The sequence below is a fragment of the Sycon ciliatum genome, chromosome 1 (genome assembly GCF_964019385.1).
Source record: "Sycon ciliatum chromosome 1, ocSycCili1.1, whole genome shotgun sequence".
NCBI classification, from domain to species: Eukaryota; Metazoa; Porifera; class Calcarea; order Leucosolenida; family Sycettidae; genus Sycon; species Sycon ciliatum.
In genome coordinates, this window is record NC_088643.1 from 82,916,968 (window position 1) to 82,935,788 (window position 18,821).

The window sequence follows — 18,821 nt, forward strand, 5'->3', positions numbered from 1 at the left end:
ATCAAACAGACGAAGAAGAGTTTTCTCGTTGTGCCATAGGCTCTGGCGATAGCGTCTCTAGCGATACTGAAGTAGACACTGATCCATTGATAAATTTGTGCCAGGATGAAGGAGCGACTATATTATAACAGAAAGAGTTCGTTCCAAAAGAACTGCCTTTGCCGAGTCCAGCTCAGGAGGCTCGACAAGAACTAGAATTTCTCATTTCTCATTGACTCAGTAGTAGACAGTACCAAGTGATCACATAGGGTACCCTGTAAAAAGGCCTTAGGCATGTGGGGATTTCCCTATTCAAAATGTAATCTTGCGCAATCTTGCGTAATCTTGCGTAATCTTGCGTAATCTTGCGCCCATGTTTTGTAGTATAAATCTGACCATCTCCACCTGATATCATCCTATTCAATATCACCTTCTCTGATGAGCCTTATGAAGGCGAAACAGCTGTCAGGAGGAATTTCAGTATCTACCTGCAACCCTTCCTTGGTTGGTGTGTGTAATAGCTACTGAGGGTAGCAGTGAGTCGGCTGTGAGGGCGCATGGAGGAGAGGAGAGGACGAGTTCTTTAAATAATAATAATAAGTCGATCTGAGCGCTCAGCAACATGTGTCTTACTTTCCTTGTGAAGCACGTACAGTTAGTTATGGACGGTTGTAAGGCGAGGCCTACAGTCAAATGCTATCAGAAAAGAAGAGTATTGTGGCAAACCATACGGCTACACACTAGGGTCCAGCGGATAATGCTCCGAAAATGTTCGTATAATGCTTACCATAATGCTCCAAAAACTGCCTTATAATGCGGTTTGGGACAAAAATGGAAGAAAGTCTGCACATTGTCAAACTTCCAGGAAATAATATATATTATATATTATTAATTGTGCATATCGTCGATCTGCATCTGAAGTTGCCACCTTATCTCTCACGAGCTCCACTACTTCTTAGCACTATAAGACATGATCGCTTCTCCATTGATTACTCTCCATTCCAACTTTGATGCAGGGTTGTGGTGGAATAGTCGGTGTATCAAATCCCTCCCCCAATTATCCATGTAGTGAGAGATGAAACCATCATTGCAGGTAGTCATTCATTGTTCGGATGAAGTTAATCTCGGCAAATAGTATTCCTGCCTGCAGACAAGCTGTCACTGCGTCCACTCTGTGAATAATGTCTTCATCTGAAACACCAGACGTGAGGCCAGCTCCTGAGATCCGATCTCAGATGGAGAGCCCTCCCATTTGCGGAAATCCTGAAAACACGTGGTCAGAAGTTATTTTGCCACTCTACATCCTTTGCTTGTGCTCTCATCTTCTCCTTGAGATGGTGTGCAGACGTATGGCTTGCCACAATACTCTTCCTTTCTGATAGCATTTGACTGTAGGCATGGCATTACAACCGTCCACAACTAACTGTACGTGCTTCACCAGGAAAGTAAGACAGGCGCTGCTGAGCAATCGACTTGGTACTGAGGCCATGACTGGCATGAGAAATTCTAGTTCTTTTCGAGCCTCCTGAGCTGGACTCGGCCCAGGCAGTTCTTTTGGAACGAGCTCTTTCTGTTTATAGCCGCTCCTTCATCCTGGTCCAAATTTGGCAATGCATCAGTGTCTGCTTCAGTATACTGTATACGTATCGCTACATGTAGAGATGCTATCGCCAGAGCCTCTGGCACAACTAGAAAACTCGTCTTCGTCTGTTGATATTCACTTCGCGTATGTCCCCTCCATAGCTCTCCATTATTCTAAAAGTAAAAGAAACCTAATACTCATAAAAAGGACACACTTCAGGCTCATTACAAATATGAGTATTATCGCATTTTTGTCTCAGAGGAAACTGTTTACCTAAAAGAAACCTAGTAAATAATTTCTCCGGATTTGTGTCACTTGAACTGCCTCGGCCTCGGTTGGGCATGCTTCACAAATGGCTTGTGTACATTTACCTGACCACATTATTATTATTATTTCAAATGGTGAACGGTACTATTCGGCCAATAAAATGTAAAGAACTCTTCCTTTCCTCTCCTCCATGCGCTCTCACAGCCGACTCACTGCTACCCTCAGTAGCCATTACACACACCAACCAAGGAAGGGTTGCAGGTAGATACTGAAATTCCTCCTGACATGGAGGAGAGGAAAGGAAGAGTTCTTTACATTATTATTTAATATTATTATTATTATTATGAAATGACCCAAATGACCCAAAGGCAATGTGCCTATCGAGGGGTTCATTTGATTGAAAGAACAGTAGATGTAGATGTATGTACAAAGACAAGTAGGGATTGATGAGGAGAGAAATGGGGAAAATCAACTGCAAGGTGGCGGAATTCCGTTGATTGCATAAGCATGGTCAGCTGTAAATTTCCTGAGGGCAGCTTTGAACTTATAGAGCGAGGCTTCCGATGTTAGACTGGGGGGTAAACAGTTCCATAGAATAGCAGTTCGGCATCGCTACAATCATAACGTTTTTACGTAGCAATAGTTATGTAGCGTTAGTGCTAAAGGTGTTACGTGTCTACACAATCACAAAGTCATGCGCCGGTACAATGCATAGTGCTCAAATACCCGGAATGGGCGGAGCGTAGTACGCAAGAGGTACACAAAAGGAGTAAAATAGGGCTGTTTCGTTGTTACTCAGAGTTTCATGGCAAAAACCAATCATTAGACAACATCTCATGACCATGATTGTAGCCAATTGTTGCCAAAAACCTGGGATTTCCATATTATCCACTATGAAACTCGTTCTTGCTGCAGATATCCGAAATGCTTGTTGTACTACCAACAGTACAATACCGCAGAGCCACCACGAAGCTTTTTCCCAGAGTGCCGGCCCGGTATAACCGGGCGTGGTGGTGGACTGGCATAGCGGCGAAACTAACTAATTACTTCTCTACATGTAGTGTGACCCCGATCCCCCCAGGGAGTGTTTGGCAACATCAGAAATCGAGATTTGCCGCAGTCTGACGCTGGTTGTGATTCTCACACCATCGTAAGCCTGTGGCTGTGGTAAGGCGGATGTGCAAGCTTTATTGTTACTATCACGCAACCATTGTATAGCCCAACAGCAGGTGGTAACCAGGGACCCGGAGTCGTTCATATTATATGTACCATCATTGTACACGACTCCCTGGTGGTAACAAAGAACGTGTGAACCTCTGCTGCATCTTTTCTGTGGTGCTGCCCATCGTACCGAAAGTGTAGAATGTGCTCGCGAATTTCCCGTTGTCACCTTGATGATACACTGATTCAGCACTGAACCAACGGTATGACAGTTTTCTATGATTCATGATGACCTGAACAAGAAGTTACCTCGCCTTGGCTTGGGAACAGTTTTACGCCGCAAGGATTCGGGGCTGCACACTCTCTTCAGTCTCTTGCTCCGGCCGTGCAGGAGAAGGACAGAGCAGCTCCGACATGCGAGGACGCTGCGACTGGTGACGAATGCATCCTGCTCTCTGCTCGTCCTTGTTCATTTTCAAGACTGGTGGTGCATTTTTATTGGCGTGTGTGCTACCTAATTATACGCCGGGCTGGTCATGTTTCGCGGCAAGTGAGTAGTTCGTCGTTATCTGGCTAAGGTCATCACACTGTCCTGGTCATAGCGATCGACAATGTTCTGGACAACTCGCCCTGGGGCTAGGGTGCTGGTGCTACTAGTACTGCGCGCAATCATTGCTTCCACGTTTATAGTGGTTCGCGGTGCCAGTGGAAACTATTCCCAGTTGGATGCTGTTTGCCCAAGCGCAACACCGAGCTTCAGAAGCAGTCTTCAGCGGATCATCAAAGAGTCCTTGACCGACCTGGAAGAAAGGCGGTGGACCAACTTGGACAAGGCATTTCTCCATTCTGGTATTGCAGACCGAGCAGCATGCCTCTCTCTACTTGCTGGCAGCAGTGTGCGTGGTGTCACTGCGAGCACATGGATTTCCCAAGGTCTGAGCAGGGCAATGCAAGCAGTGTCGAGCACAGCACTACTCAACGCCAGGATAAAACGACATGCTCAGCAATACATGTATAATACCACTTCAGATAGCAGTTGGGTGGTTGCTACAGCCCAGCAGCTATTAGCAGATGTTGTTGCTGATCAAGCCACAGCACAATCCGATGTTCTATGGCACAGTGTGAACTGTACAGATATCGTGAATGGCCTACATCCTTATGAAGGAAACTGTTCAGAAGCTAACCTTGAGACATACATCGGAGCAAGGCATTGTTTTGGACGATACGTGTATATCTTGAATAAGACTGTTAGCAACTATCTTGCTGCATGTGACCTCGCGTGCTGTGTTTTGAGACCAACGGGCACCAAGGGCAATGGCCTCGCAATGGCTGACAGCGACGATCCAGGACTCTACTGTGCAGTATACCCTACTGGCTGCAGTACTGGCAGTGCTAGTGAAAGAGTTGCACAACAGGTATGGACATTGCCAAGCATCACTGACTGTGATATGATGCTGGCCAGTTCAAACCACACTGCGGCAAACTGCTCACAGTGCGACGGTGCCTGCCTTCTCATGCTTGCGTGTCAACTGCGTCATGCTGCTGCCCTGCGCAAGCTCCTCCATTATCTGGGTTCACTCACACTGGCCGAGAGAACACTGGACCAATTTCGGAGCAGCTTGATGACTTTGTTGCAACCGAAGAGCAATCAGTCGTGGAGTCTTCGTCAAGAGATATCTCTTTCTGTGTGTTCAGCGGCATTTGGACAGAACACTTCAATCTCTGAAGTGATCGAGCCCGACTCAACCCTGATCCCAAGTGATGTTGTGGTAAAGGTGTGCTCCAATCAGTGCTATAATACTTTCCAACTCCTAACGGCTCTATCCACTGTTTACCCAGCGGCATTCAAGGGTATGTCAATGGAGAGTGACACATTAGCCTTTCTTCGACGTACATTCCTGGCGCAGTGCTTGCAGAGCAAGTCGGATATATGCAGTCCAGGCGAGGAAACGCTCAAATCCCTCATGGTGCACAGCCAGTGTGTACTGACAAGTTTGCCACGGGTTACCATTGCTGGGTGCTATGTAGGCAATGCTACTGGACAAGACGGCAGTTTGTGGAATAACAGTATCGTAAACAATGTACACCCGCACTGCACATCCTCTTCACACCTGGACATTGCCTGTCAATACCCATTTGTACCCATATCCAGTACTGGAGTTCAAGCTGATGAGATGGCATGGCTGGCTGGAAGGCTGACAGAAGCAGCTTGCAAGGCACTGAATTGGTCCAACTGTTCTCCTCCTGAAACTCTGCTTCACTGCGGTATCATCTGCGAAGCTGTGTGGTATTCGGGGAGTCTTCAAGGAGGGACTGTTTTTATTATGGTCTTTGCCTGCTGCTGTTTCATATCCACAACCATTGCTCTGGCTGCTTTCGCTTTCAACCGCCATCAAATCAAGTCACCAGCCCGGCGAGCAATAGTGTATATGAATATTGGATTCATACCGTATCTCTTTGACTACTTCCTTGCACCATTCAAGGATACGGCTGTAATTGTGAATGGCGCATGCACTGGTGATAATGCCATTGCTCTGCGGGAGCCTGTGGGCGCCAGTGCATGTGGGTTTTCGGGATTCCGAAGAGTTTTCGCCTCCGTTCTCATCATTTCAGCCGGAGCATGCTCCTTCTATGGGTGGCGCTCAGTGGTTGTGCGGCTGACTACAGCCAGGATGATGTCTAAAGACAAGGAAGAGGAGAGAATCTCCAACATCCACTTCGTGTTCAGCATGAGCATAGCCTCCGCCATGGCTATCATTGCCACTGCTGCTCAGCGCATGCAGGGAAAACCTCCATGGTACTATTGCCTGCCTGACGAACAAATAACGTTCTACACTATCACAATACCGTACATAGCCCTGACATGCTTTGCCATGGTCGTCGCTATCACCAGTTTCCCTCGGATCAAGAGACTTCTGAAATCCCGTCAGCGTCTTCTTCGACCACGCCATCGCTCCAGGACCCGGAGACAAACTTCAACCCGACCGCGGCGAGAGGCAGGCTCCCAATCAACTCATGCTCTCTATCAGCTTTTCAAGCTTCTCACCGCATATGCTGTTGCAGTGGCTGTCCACGCTCTTATTGTTGTCGGGTTTCGGACAACTGCATTTGTATCCTCGTTCACGAATAAGCATGCGCTGCTGGATAGCGACGGTATCCGTAACCACAGTATGTGTCTCATGACCAGCAACATTTCCCAGACTTGCCCTGAGATACAAAAGAAAAGCCCTGTCCTCGAGTTCATCTTTCACTCCTACAATCTCTTCTTGATGCTGTTCTTCACGGCGTGGGCGTACAGGTGGCTGTACTGGAAGGATGTTTACCCATTTAGCAGGCTTTATGGGCAACGCAGAAGGCTGGGTCTACTCAGAAGGATCGGCCTGCTCGGACTGGTTGAAGTTGCCAGACTTCGTCGGCAAGCGCAGGGATCTCCAGCACAGCTTGGTATTGCTGCTCCAAGCTAGTCAGGTGGGATTGCTGGTGTCATACTTGATCCATGTACCAGCAGCGACCGCCATTCGGAAGATGGCGGAGGAAACATGGTGGATGTAAAAAATTCCACAACTAGTATGTAAGTCTATATTGCTGAGTAGCAGTACACAATGGAGTTATGGCACACATTGACTCAATGAATAGTAGATATCTGAACCAGGGAGGCGTCTAGCATCGAGCCAAGCCGTGTGTCGCAAATACATGTACATGTCCATATAATCCTGTCCTTTGTAATCCTGACCTTTGTAATCCTGTCCTTTGTAATCCTGTCCTTTGTAATGTAATGCTGTCCTTTGTAATACTGTCCTTTGTAATCCTGTCCTTTGTAATCCTGTCCTTTGTAATACTGTCCTTTGTAACCCTGTCCTTTCTTACTGAAGATGCCCACTGTGGTACTGCGGAGAAAGATGGGAATGAATTGATGTCTCGCTTTGATACCTACCTTTTGTAGAAACCCAGAAGAGTGAAAGAATCCAATGAACCTGTCCTTTCTTTTCTTTTTCATACAGTAATGTGTATGCATCACACAATTTTCAAGGAGGGCCCCAAAGTGTTGAGATATTTTAAAGATATAATCCCACTCAGCCTGGCACTCTTGTAATGTGGGTAGCTGCGAAGTGAAACCCATAATACTGGTAGTTACGAGTAATGGTCATGATTTAGGTCTATTCGAGTATTTGATCTCCCATGTCAAACTGGACATGCTGTACTGACCGTGCAGTGTGCTTTTTGTATCTTTGTGTCTCACAGAAATCGACCATGATCTGATCACAATTAATTTTATTATACTTTTAAAACGTTATGCGGTGCATATGCTTGGTGGCAACTGGAAGTGGTGACAGTACATGGGCATAGCCACACATTTACAATGGGTCATACCCATCATGATCTTTCCAAGTACGAGACTCGTACAGTGCGATGAACGAAATACGTTCGAATGAGTCAATGCGACTAGCACCATGCACCAGTGAACATCCCAGTGTACAGTGATTATGTAGGTAGAGATCTGCGCAGCGCCTGGCGCGTGCTTGATTCATGCAATCGGATTTCATTGACTATACGATGTACATGTACCATGGTACTGTATCGGTTATGCAAACATTATCATGGGCGAGTCAGCGTAACTGCTTATGCCTAGTTATGCGCGCTACGTACAAATGTATACAGTGTGAGTCAGCGGAAACGCTTATGGGCGGTAACAAGAGTAGATAAACAAGAGTGTGCAACTCCGGATCTCTCCTGCACAATCTCCTGATACCCCCCCCCCTGCCCACGGCGGAATTTTTTGTTGACGTCGCCTTTTTTCAGAAAAACGCGCTTCTTGCCGCAGAGCAGTGTGAGAGCACGTGCTGGGCACCGACATTGTAATGTAAGCCGGGCCAAGTGCACGAGGCAAAACTTTCCAAAAGACTAGCAGCGCGTGGGTGGTTGAAAAGATTACGTCAACAAAAAATTCCGCCGTGGGCCAACCCATCCACGCGGATCCGGGAGTTGCACGCTCTTGTTTATCTACTCTTGGCGGTAAGTATACAGCGGAACCGCTTATGGGCGTTAAGTATACAGCGGAACCGCTTATGGGCGGTAAGTATACAGCGGAACCGCTTATGGGCGGTAAGTATACAGCGGAACCGCTTATGGGCGGTAAGTATACAGCGGAACCTCTTATGGGCGGTAAGTATACAGCGGAACCGCTTATGGGCGCAACGTATGCAGCGTGAGTCGCTCTTGCTCTTGCCGCGACTTCGCCAAAGCCACAATACGGCATCAGTTAACTACTAACAGGGGTAGAGCTGTAAATGCATTTCATCAGGGGATTTTGGATCGTTATCTACTACTTACTAATATCTAGTCATGAGGTTTGTCTTGTAACCTACCTGTACTGTGCTGAGTACCAAGAGTTATGGATTCTTGGTAGTACCGTGAAGTATTGTATTGGCATACAGTAGTAAGACCTGTCAAGGCGACCACCTGTCCTACATGAGTAAAACTTGTCAAGGCGACTACTCTGATAAGGGGACCACCTGCCTCAGAGTACCACTACAATTAGGAACAAGGGACGTTATTCAATCAAGTCAAATTATCCTCGATAAGGAGAGCACCTGTAACACAGCGACTAGACTCAACAAATTCCTGTCCTTACTTTTCTAAATTTTATTATTATATTATTTTATTATCAAATTTTTGATAGGGCAATCCCCACAGGCCTAAGGCCTTCTTACAGGGTACCCTAGAAATGAAAGTACTGAATGACGGAATAGGTGCAGTGAAGAGCATAAGCGGACTGCAGCGGGGAGTGCATTCCAACGGTCGGAACCGATGAAAGAAACTGAAAAGAGACCGAAACGAGTTTTAGCTTTTGGTAGAGTGACAGACGAAGATACCTGAGAGCGAGTGCAGGAATTGGTACGAGTAGAAGTAGAACGAAGGCAAAAGCAATCAGTAAGGAGAGTAGTAGTTAACTGATTCAGGACACGAAACACTAAGATATAGAGTTTGAACTGATAGCGCACAGACAAAGGGAGAATGTGATGGCGTGCATTAACAAGGGATACGTCAGAAAAGCGAGGCATACTGAACACAATGCGTAGAGCTCTATTACTAAGACGGACTAGACGGTCATGAAGAGTTACTGACAAGCAATGAGCAAATGAGTTACTCCCATACTCGAGTACTGTCTGAATGGAACAAATGTAAAATGCACGCTTCGCAGTTACCGTCATGTGATCTCGGACCTTTCTGAACATGGCTAACTTACTTCCAACTTTCCGCTCTAGTTGGCTAACGTGCTCTCCGAAGGAGAGATGTTCGTCGAGTACAACGCCAAGGTATCGAATGTGTGCACTAGGGTTGATTGTGACCTCACCCAGCTGTAGAGCGACGCTGGGGTCAAGGGGCTTGCACTTTGACCTGAACACGACAAACTGCGTCTTGGAAGGATTCAGCAGTAAGCCTCTGGCCGCCAAGAACTCTTTCACTTTGACAATGTCTTCCGTCAGCTCCTTGCACAACTGTTCAACGTTCTTGCCAGCTTTGTAAAGGGAGACATCGTCCGCGTACTGTCGAGCCTTGCAGTGCCGGGGTACAGAGGGGAGCTTTCTGACTGATAGATTGAAGAGAGAGGGCCCCAAGACGGAGCCTTGCGGAACCCCCCTGTTGCTGCTATATTCTAGGCCGTGTTGTGTCTTGGTGACTACACGTTGCTTCCTGTGGGTAAGGTAGCTACAGAACCACTGCAAGGCAGTACCACCGACACCGATCTCCAGAAGTTCACTCAGTAGAACTGCATGACTAACTGTGTCGAATGCCTTAGACATGTCTAGAAAGGCAGCTACGACATAATCACCTTTGTCCAAGGAGAGCATCCAGTCGTTGATCACGGGAGTGAGCAAGTCCTCGCAGGAGTGGCCTCTGCGGTAGGCAAATTGCTCAGCAGGTAGGGGTACCAGTGGTGGTGGTGCATTATAGATATAGTACATTAGTTGGTCGTGTACAATATGTTCCAGTAGCTTAGACATGTGGGACAGGAGTGATATTGGTCTATAGTTGGATGGGACTGACTTATCTCCACGCTTGTAGATAGGCCGCACATTTGCTAGTTTGTAAGTCGATGGAAAATCGCCAGATGTAAGAGACATGGTAAATAGTTTGGCCAAAGATGGGGCGATCTCATCGTTGATGAGCTTGTAAGCCTGGGCGGGGATGTTATCAGGTCCTGTGGCTTTACGACTGTTCATTCTCTGGATATGGAGTTGGACTTGTGGAACAGTGACTGGTGTGAACTGTGTCAATGAGTATTCCGATAAAGGGCCATTGGGAGTGCGTAGTGTACTGCCAGAAAGTGATGTATCGTTGACAACGTCTGTAAATGTCTTTGTGATGTCGGCTACTTCGGCAGCAGGTTCCTGGTTGATTTTAATTCTACCCAGTAGATTGTTCATGACACTCCATTGCTCTCTTGGGTGGTTTCGATGATTGATTAGTTGTTGCTGGAAGTATGTAGACCGTTTCTTCCTAGTCAAAAGTTTGCATTGTCTTCGTAGAGTTCGGAATTGTTGCAGCAGGTCTGGGCGATCTGGACGTTTTATCATTGCACGGTGTGCTCGTTTACGCTTGAATAAAGTCTGCCGGAGCTCATCGTCTATCCAAGGCGATGGAGTATAGCTCTTCTTGGCGTTAACGGTCTTTAGTGGGCAGTACTCATTCAAGGCATCACTGACTGCATCCTGCCAGTGTTCAGTATAACTATCTAGAGACATCTGTGATGAACTGCGTGTGATCTGCTGGTGGAGAGTATACATATGCTTAGCAGCTGTCTCTTGGAATTGCTTGATCTTCAACGCGCGCAGCGGTGGCTTTCGTACTTGTACCTGTCTGTTTGTCTTGAGCGTGCTGGTGGTAGCATGGATAGTGTAGGTCACACGAACAAGTTGGTGATCGGAAATATCACATGGAATAACATTGCAGTCTTTGTAAATCAGTTCATCCCTGCCTGGTCTTGCAGTGGACGTGGTGGAGGAGGAGCTTGAGATCAGTGCTAGGTCTATGGTTGTTGCACTGGGGAATCTAGTTGGTGACGTGACAACGTTTCGGAGATCAAAATCAGAGCAGAATGTTCGTAGGTGAGGGTAGTGTGCGTGACTAGGGTCTTGGACATTGACATTGAAATCGCCTAGAATTATGCACGCGGAGGAGGCCGGTGTACAGTCCAGTATGCCATCAGTTAGGCTAGATAGGCTTTGCCAAAATGCCACAGGTACTGTTGGAGCTCTATATGCACAGAGGATAGTGAGAGGCTGGGGGTGAATGTTCACGTGTACTGCGAGGGCTTCAATGGGAGAGGAGTGATGTAGTGCTCGATTATCAAAGCCTTCTCTTACGTATATACTGACACCACCTCCTCTCTTTGAGTTCCGATCAAGTCTATGCATGGTGTATCCAGGTACTGTAATACATATGTCAGGTACACTGTCGGATAGCCAAGTTTCCGTTAACGTTAATATGTCTAAATCGTGAGCATGCATGAGTGCTTCAATTTCATGTAATTTATTATACAGGCTACATACATTGAGGTGAGCGATACTTAGCTTTCGTGCTGACGTTTGAGGGGATGCCCTGGCAGTATCCTATTGGGTGACTGTGTTGAGGAGACGGGTGATGTCGTCTGATGACAGCGGTGCACCATTATTGATAATCTTGTCACGGGGGAGGTGACATCGTACACCTTTGTCGCGAAGAGCTCGAAACTTCGGGACTAAGTCCTTCCGTCGTCGTTGTTCTTGTCGGGTTAGGTCGTGTTGGATGTAGACGTTGTCTCCTTTATATTGTGCTGACGTTTTGTTGCGTAGAAGTAAATTCTTCCCCTGTGGGGACAACACCACTCGCACGAGACGAGGCGCTGGTTTTGCCCCAGCAAGTGAGCCAGATGTTTCATCCCGTGGCCGTGATGAATGGCTGGGGCCAAGCCGGGCTGCAGATTTGATGTCCTCTGGAGCGAGTTGTGGGGCGAGGGTGCCGATTATGGCAGACAGGTTCTCCGATGGGAGCTCCTGTACGCCGCGAAGGATGACATTGTTTACTCTGTTCTGCTGCTCACTGGCCTCCGCAACAAGGTCACGCAGTGTCTCCTCAGACAGTCCGTATTTGGAGCTTGCAGCAGAATTTGGACTGGCGGCAGGATGGCTGGCAGTGATGTCGGCAAATGTTTTCTTCATCTCGACAATGGCGGACTTGGCACCATTGTCCGCCTTGCCAACATCGTCATTACATTTCTCTACTGCTGCCTTCAGCCTACGGTTCTCCGCTGACAAGCGGTTGATGTCTTGGCGCTGCTCGTCAAGCCTCTTTTCAAGGCTGTCCAGTCGTGGTCCCAGGGTCTCTTCGATGATGTTCTTGAATTCCGATCGAAATTGCCCTTGAAACGTCTCGAAGAGGCCCTTGATCTGCCTTACAGCATCACTATCGCCAGGACCTTCTGACACTCCGGCGCACTGGGCTTGACGATCTGGTGTCAGGCTGGATTGCGGTTTGCGAGCTGTCTTCTCAGCTCCAGCTCGTCGGCTTTGGGACGGGTTGTCAATTTCGCTTGGGGCGAGACTCTCCGTTGGGCTCTCAGCTCTACGCTTATGAGCGCCTGGGGCAGGGGGAGATGGTTCCACGGAGACATCACTACTGCATGAACTACGTGAAGAGCCACCCTTTTCACGGCCAGCGTTACTGGGGGTGGTTATCTTCCGGACAAACTTTTTCATTGCACACTCTCAACACTCACAAATGCGGCTTATCCATTCGCCTTTACCTGTATATTTGTATTTGTATTTATATCATTATCTCATGGCACATCATGATGACGGCCAGTAAAACTGAGACAAGGGTGAAAGCCAACCACAGCAGTAAAACAGATAAAAGAATACAAATAAAAGGCAAAGAAGTCAAAGGAGGAGACAAACCAGCAGGATGACATCCAAATACATGAAACCTATAAGTGAGCAGAGATTTTATATCATTGGGCCTAGTTCCTGTTTATTGTGCGAATTAGGCCTTGACGGATTATGCTAGCATAATTTTTCGCATAATTTCGACCAAAATCGAATAATCGCATAATTCGAGGCAAATTGCACATGAATCGCATAAATTGGAATAATCCGCCTGTTCGCATCAAATAATTCCATACAGTTGTCATGTTCTACAAGTACAAGTACAAGTAGATGCATCAGGAAGTCGTAGGTTTACGACTCCCTTGATAACATGTCCAGTCCACTACAATCAGTGACGGTCGTAGCTAGGTCGGACGGTGCGGTGAGTCGGTGACCCCGTTGAACTTTTGCTACTACAGTGCAACGCCCTCTACAAAACAATTCCCCTGGTATTTTGCACAGAACCATCATATACATCAGCAGCATATGTGAGCATAATGCGGCATAATATGATAACTTTTAGCATAAAAATAGCATAATTCTGCAATTTTTTCAGCAATGCGAAAAGCATAATTTCACGAAAATATTAGCATAATCCGTCAAGGCCTAGTGCGAATACACCAATCAACCAACCAACCAACCACAATTTGAAGGTCCCTTGAGCGGTCGCCTTGCGGCCTAAGACAGTTTTCACTGGAGGACCAAGGGCAGGGTCCAGCGGAAAATGCTCCGGAAATGTTCATATAATGCTAATCACAATGCTCCAAAAAGTGCCTTATAATGCTGATTGCAATGCTTCAGCAAGGGCTATAATGCTCTTGGTTTGGAACAAAAATGGAAGAAAGGCTGCACATTGTCAAACTTCCAGGCAAGGAGTGAAAACTGTCTTAGGCCGCAATGCGACCGCTCAAGGGACCTTCAAATCGTGGTTGGTTGGTGTATTCGCACAATAAACGGGGTTTTGGGAATCCTACCCGGAAGCATATGCTGGTTTTTATACATTGTGTAATTACTCAGCGTTATTTGAAGTAATAATGATAAAATAATGCTCTGATCTTCGGATACTTTCATAATGCCGAATATAATGCCGGCATTATCCGCTGGACCCTACTCTTCAGGTGGAATACAGGCAAGAGGAAAGGAACAAGTAACGTAGAGAGGGGATAGAACATAGCAAAGAAGAATCATGAGCTAAAACAGCTAACGAGTTGTTGGCCTACCTAACACTAACAGGCTACTGAGTAGCCCTTTCCCAAAGGCAAAGATGCTCGCGATTTTTTCGCGACTTTTGTTGTTTTGGAAGAAATCGCAACTTTCGCAACTTTCTTCATCTTGACAAACTACTTTGCACCTTTTCACAACTGTGAGCAGAGAACCGCCCTGGAGGCTGGAGGAGACCATTGAAGGGTCAGTGATTAGGGAGGGCAAAAATATGGCCAAATCTCATATTATGCTCTTCGCATATTGGTCATTTGTTGCAAAATATCCATCGAAATCACCCAAAAGCAGTTACAGGCATATGCTCGAAATATGCTTGCCACGTCGCAGCCTGAAAACACTGATATTGGAACGGTTATGAAAGGTATCATTTTGTTTGAGTACCGGTATGTCACTCATGATGAGGAAGGGGCGAAAGTAATGCAAACCAAACATGCACGGCGGGCGGCACATGTGTACAGAAAGAGAATAGGTACGCCTGGCTTGATTGAGCATAAAATGCTAGAAGCAGGCAAAATGCAAACGTAAACTAACTGAAGGACTAATAGAAAAGAAAGGTACAAAGTCAGGAGAACCAACAACCATGAGTCATACAATATTCAGTGCGGTGTGCAGCACTTTGATCGGCCATGTACTGTAGTAGCACCTACAAAGATCATGCACAAACATCACCGCAGTTCATAAAAAGCAACTGATGTATGGAATCGAGCATGAGTACGAGGACGAAAGTGCGGAATCGGAGCCCGACGCGCGCTAGCGCGGAGGGCTCCGATTCTAGCACTTGAGTCCGAGTACGAATGCTTTGATACCATTTCTGACATGCATTGCACGAACTACTTCGTACTACTAGTACTACTACATGTAGTACTTCACACATACCTAGTACCTACTCAAGGCACGCACACTAGACCAGACAAGGAACACAACTAGTCGCCAGTTTAGTACTTCAGACATGTTACATAATGACTAATGTACACAGTCACAACACAGAGATAAAACAAGGGCGGTCTAGTCAGCTAAAAACCAGGTCAGTTCAGCTTCTCTTCTTCGCAGTGACTACAGCCTACAGCCTACAGGTGCAGGTGAACATTGCAGTTTGCACCAAACTGAGCTCCGGAAAAGTTGATGGTCTTCGTAGCTTTCTGCATCAGAGACCGTTGGTGAGTTGGGGATTGCACTGTTGGGTCACAAGTTGCGATGTACTCATCAATGTCGGGATCGTGGAACTCAGTCTGCTGCTGTGATCGCTGAACGCTCGTTGTTGGCGCTGTAAGAGCACGGGTAGCAGCATTGGTTGCAGTTGGAGACTCTCCATCCAGAACTGCAGCCATCTCTTTTCTCTTTTGTTCTGAATTCCTGTTGGCATATGCGGTCAACGACTGGACCTGGCGATGTCCCGTCGTCCCCATGATCGCTGTCTCCGACACGCCCGCATCCACAAGCTTCTGCACTGCTGTTGCGCGGACACAATGATTTGTGTAGGATCTCGAGAGGTTGGCTTTGTTGGAGATCCTTTTCATCATAGCCTTTATGGTGTTCTTACCCAGCGGTAAACCATTGAAGGCTTGCGTTCCGGGCTTTACAGAGCGAGATGCTATCTGAAACAGTCTCTCGCTCTTCGGGCTGAGAGACTCCAGCAACAGCTTTACGGCATGGACTTGCTCTGGCTGCTGGATGCGACCGTCGCTTGGTTTATCAAAAAAAAAAAAAAAAAAAAAAAGCGGCCTCTGATGGCTGAATCGGAGCACGCCTAGGCGTGCTCCGATTCAATCGGAGCACGCCTGGGCGTGCTCCGATTGGAAAATCGGAGACCTGCAAGCGCTCACAGGTCTTCAGTGGCTGATTCAAAGCACGGCAAGTCGCGCTAGGATTCGCTGTTGCCATGTCGATTGTCATGTGACATGTCAGAAATGCGATTTCTTTGCTCCTTGTAGCAAAATATGCTACATTTGGGGTTATGCGAACTTGGTTCAAAGGACCAACATATGCCACGAAACGGCGAAAGTATGCGCAAGCATTTTCGGGCCCTCCCTATACCTGGCCTATCAGTGATGGTCCGGTTCAACAAAGAAGCGCTGAAACATTGCATCAAATCATCATGACAAGTGCACTTCTCCAAGTATGTGGCGGCACTCGGAGCAATGCACTATGACTGTCACGAATGCTGTGCGAAGGTACTGTAGAACAAAAAGGGCAATAATTTGTCTCATTCCAAGTTTGTTCCTTTAGTTTAGACCTTATTCGATAACGTGACTTTTGGACTCGCCTCCAGGGATTTGTCATAAGCTAGGGCACGCGTACGAGAAACGAGTGGCAAGAAAGGCCCAGTTTGTACAAAAGAGTAGTAAAATACCGGTATTTATCTACTCATATGTTCGCACACAGAGTCCACTGTGCACTGAGCGCAGATCTCTTGCCACTCCCTGGTTCCCGGGACCCCGGTTCACGTGATTGTGACGTTTATCGAATAAGGTCTATAATATTTTGCTCTGTGAACAACACTGAACATACACACATGTTGTATTCATTCATCAGTGTCCGAGACATGACTGTACTTCCGTCAAGTACGCATGACTTTACAGTTGTGCTGCAGTGTTGTCTATTTCTGCTCCTTTTTGGTTGTGTTTTTGGCATCATTGTATGCACAATAACTCAGTTTCGGTGGAAGTGCGCGAGTTCGGGGATAAAGGAGGAAGGGAGCGTCTCATCTTCCTCGGACCAAGACCATTCGAATAAGCACCCCGAAGACTACAACTGGTGAAAATTAGATTTTAGGCTTAACCTTCCCCCAAAAGCATGCCTCTAATTACATTTTCATTGAATTTTGCTGTATTTGAGTAGGGTTCCAATTTACTCACCACATTCTTCCTTTCATGCAATGATTGTTTTCAGTACTTGAGAATTGTGTTCTACTCCTCCATAAATTGCAAATTGTGTTTTGCTTGCCCGTAAAAGAGGTTCTGCTTTCATGAATATAATCGCGGTACTATACGACTCCCTGATCTGTGCTATTAAAATTGCACTGCGTACAGGTGACAACTATGTTACTTGAAAAACAATCATCTGAGAGACACCCATGGACCATGATGCTCCAACAAGTGTATCGTAGTATGCAACGGACGACTCAGAGTCATATCAGAGTCATCATCATAACAGTAACCTAGCCTTTGGACCAGGTATCTTCTAAATACAGTCGTCCCTCTCTAATCCGGCACTTTATAATCCAGCACCCTCGATAAACCAGTACAATTTTCAGTAGCCAAAATGTCCTCTTCATGCACATTGCAGCAGTAAATCAGATTTGTTAATCCAGCACCCTCCCTAATCCAGCAGATTTTCGTGGCACAAATGGTGCCGGATTATAGAGGGACCACTGTAGTACAATACGAAAGTAACGAGACAAGTTTTGTACTATTTTCGCATGCATGTATGCACCGGCAACAAACGAATACTTGAATCAAGCCATAACAGTCCGTGCGCCAGACCATGTTTTGGCCCGATTTTTATTTTCTGCGCGGGAACCATACATGCAGACGTTATGCAGGGAAAGATGACGACGCCGGTCAGTTAATTGTTGGTCGATTTGTTGCCTACCTCGAGGCCAGTCGGTGAAATGAGGGCTTCCTTCTTCAAGAAATATGTTGCCAGTCGTTAGTCGGATGTCACTCGTCTTCTAAACATCGTACTTGATGCAACCAGCGCAGTTGGATGGACGGGAGGCGAGGAATTTATCGTTTTCGATTTTCACCCTATTCTGGGTTGCCATTACATTGCAGCTGGCAGCACCACGAGGGATTTTTGCACAAGGGAGACTAGGTGAATTCAACTCCTCAGAGATATCGCCATGACAGGGTAAGGTTATTTTAGCCCTGAAATTGTGTACAAACCAACGGCACGAAATTATGGAAATATTTATTTTTTCGCAATAATTGCATGTTGGTTGAAAAAATGCAGCCATTTTGTATTGTGGCATCCTGGCGGTGTATTTCGTAACTATACTGCATGACAATATTATTTATGAGAAATGGCAGCGATTGCAGCGATTGTGAACAATGTACAATCAACAGCATTGGCAAAATTGATGCAGAGCTGTATGGTACTTTAGTACAATTTGCCTGTATATTGGTATTTTACACACAATGCATGAAACAGAAGAGCAAAATTATTATTGACTTATCAATTTATAGTTAGGACATGAATATGAAACCCATGACCAATGCCAATGACCCAGGGCCTGTGCACCTGCATTCAAATATATAAAAAATCCCTTGTGGCATAATCATGTACTCTGTGCATACACATGCTTGGGGGGCGATACTTGCTGCTTTAGGCTAAATTAGGGCTGTGGAAATTGTGGTGCTATGCTGCTTGGTATGTGTGTGTGTCTGTGTGTGTGTGTCTGTGTGTGTGTGTGTGCGTCTGTGTGTGCACACTTCACTTTCCGGCTGTGTATTGATGCCTATGTAGATATCACCATGATCAACAGGGTCAAACGCTTCCAGCGGACAACAGTGGATCACCTCATTTCTCCCACTGGAGTAGTCCTAGCTTGAAGTGATGTATGACTATCAATTCTATTGACTAGCCTTGAGGCATGTACCAAACGTCAGCATGTCTGTGATATCAATACATCACACTTACATTTGAAAGCTATATGCTGGAAGGCAGTCAAGTGGGCTTTTCGTCAAACACAACCCTACCAATGAAAT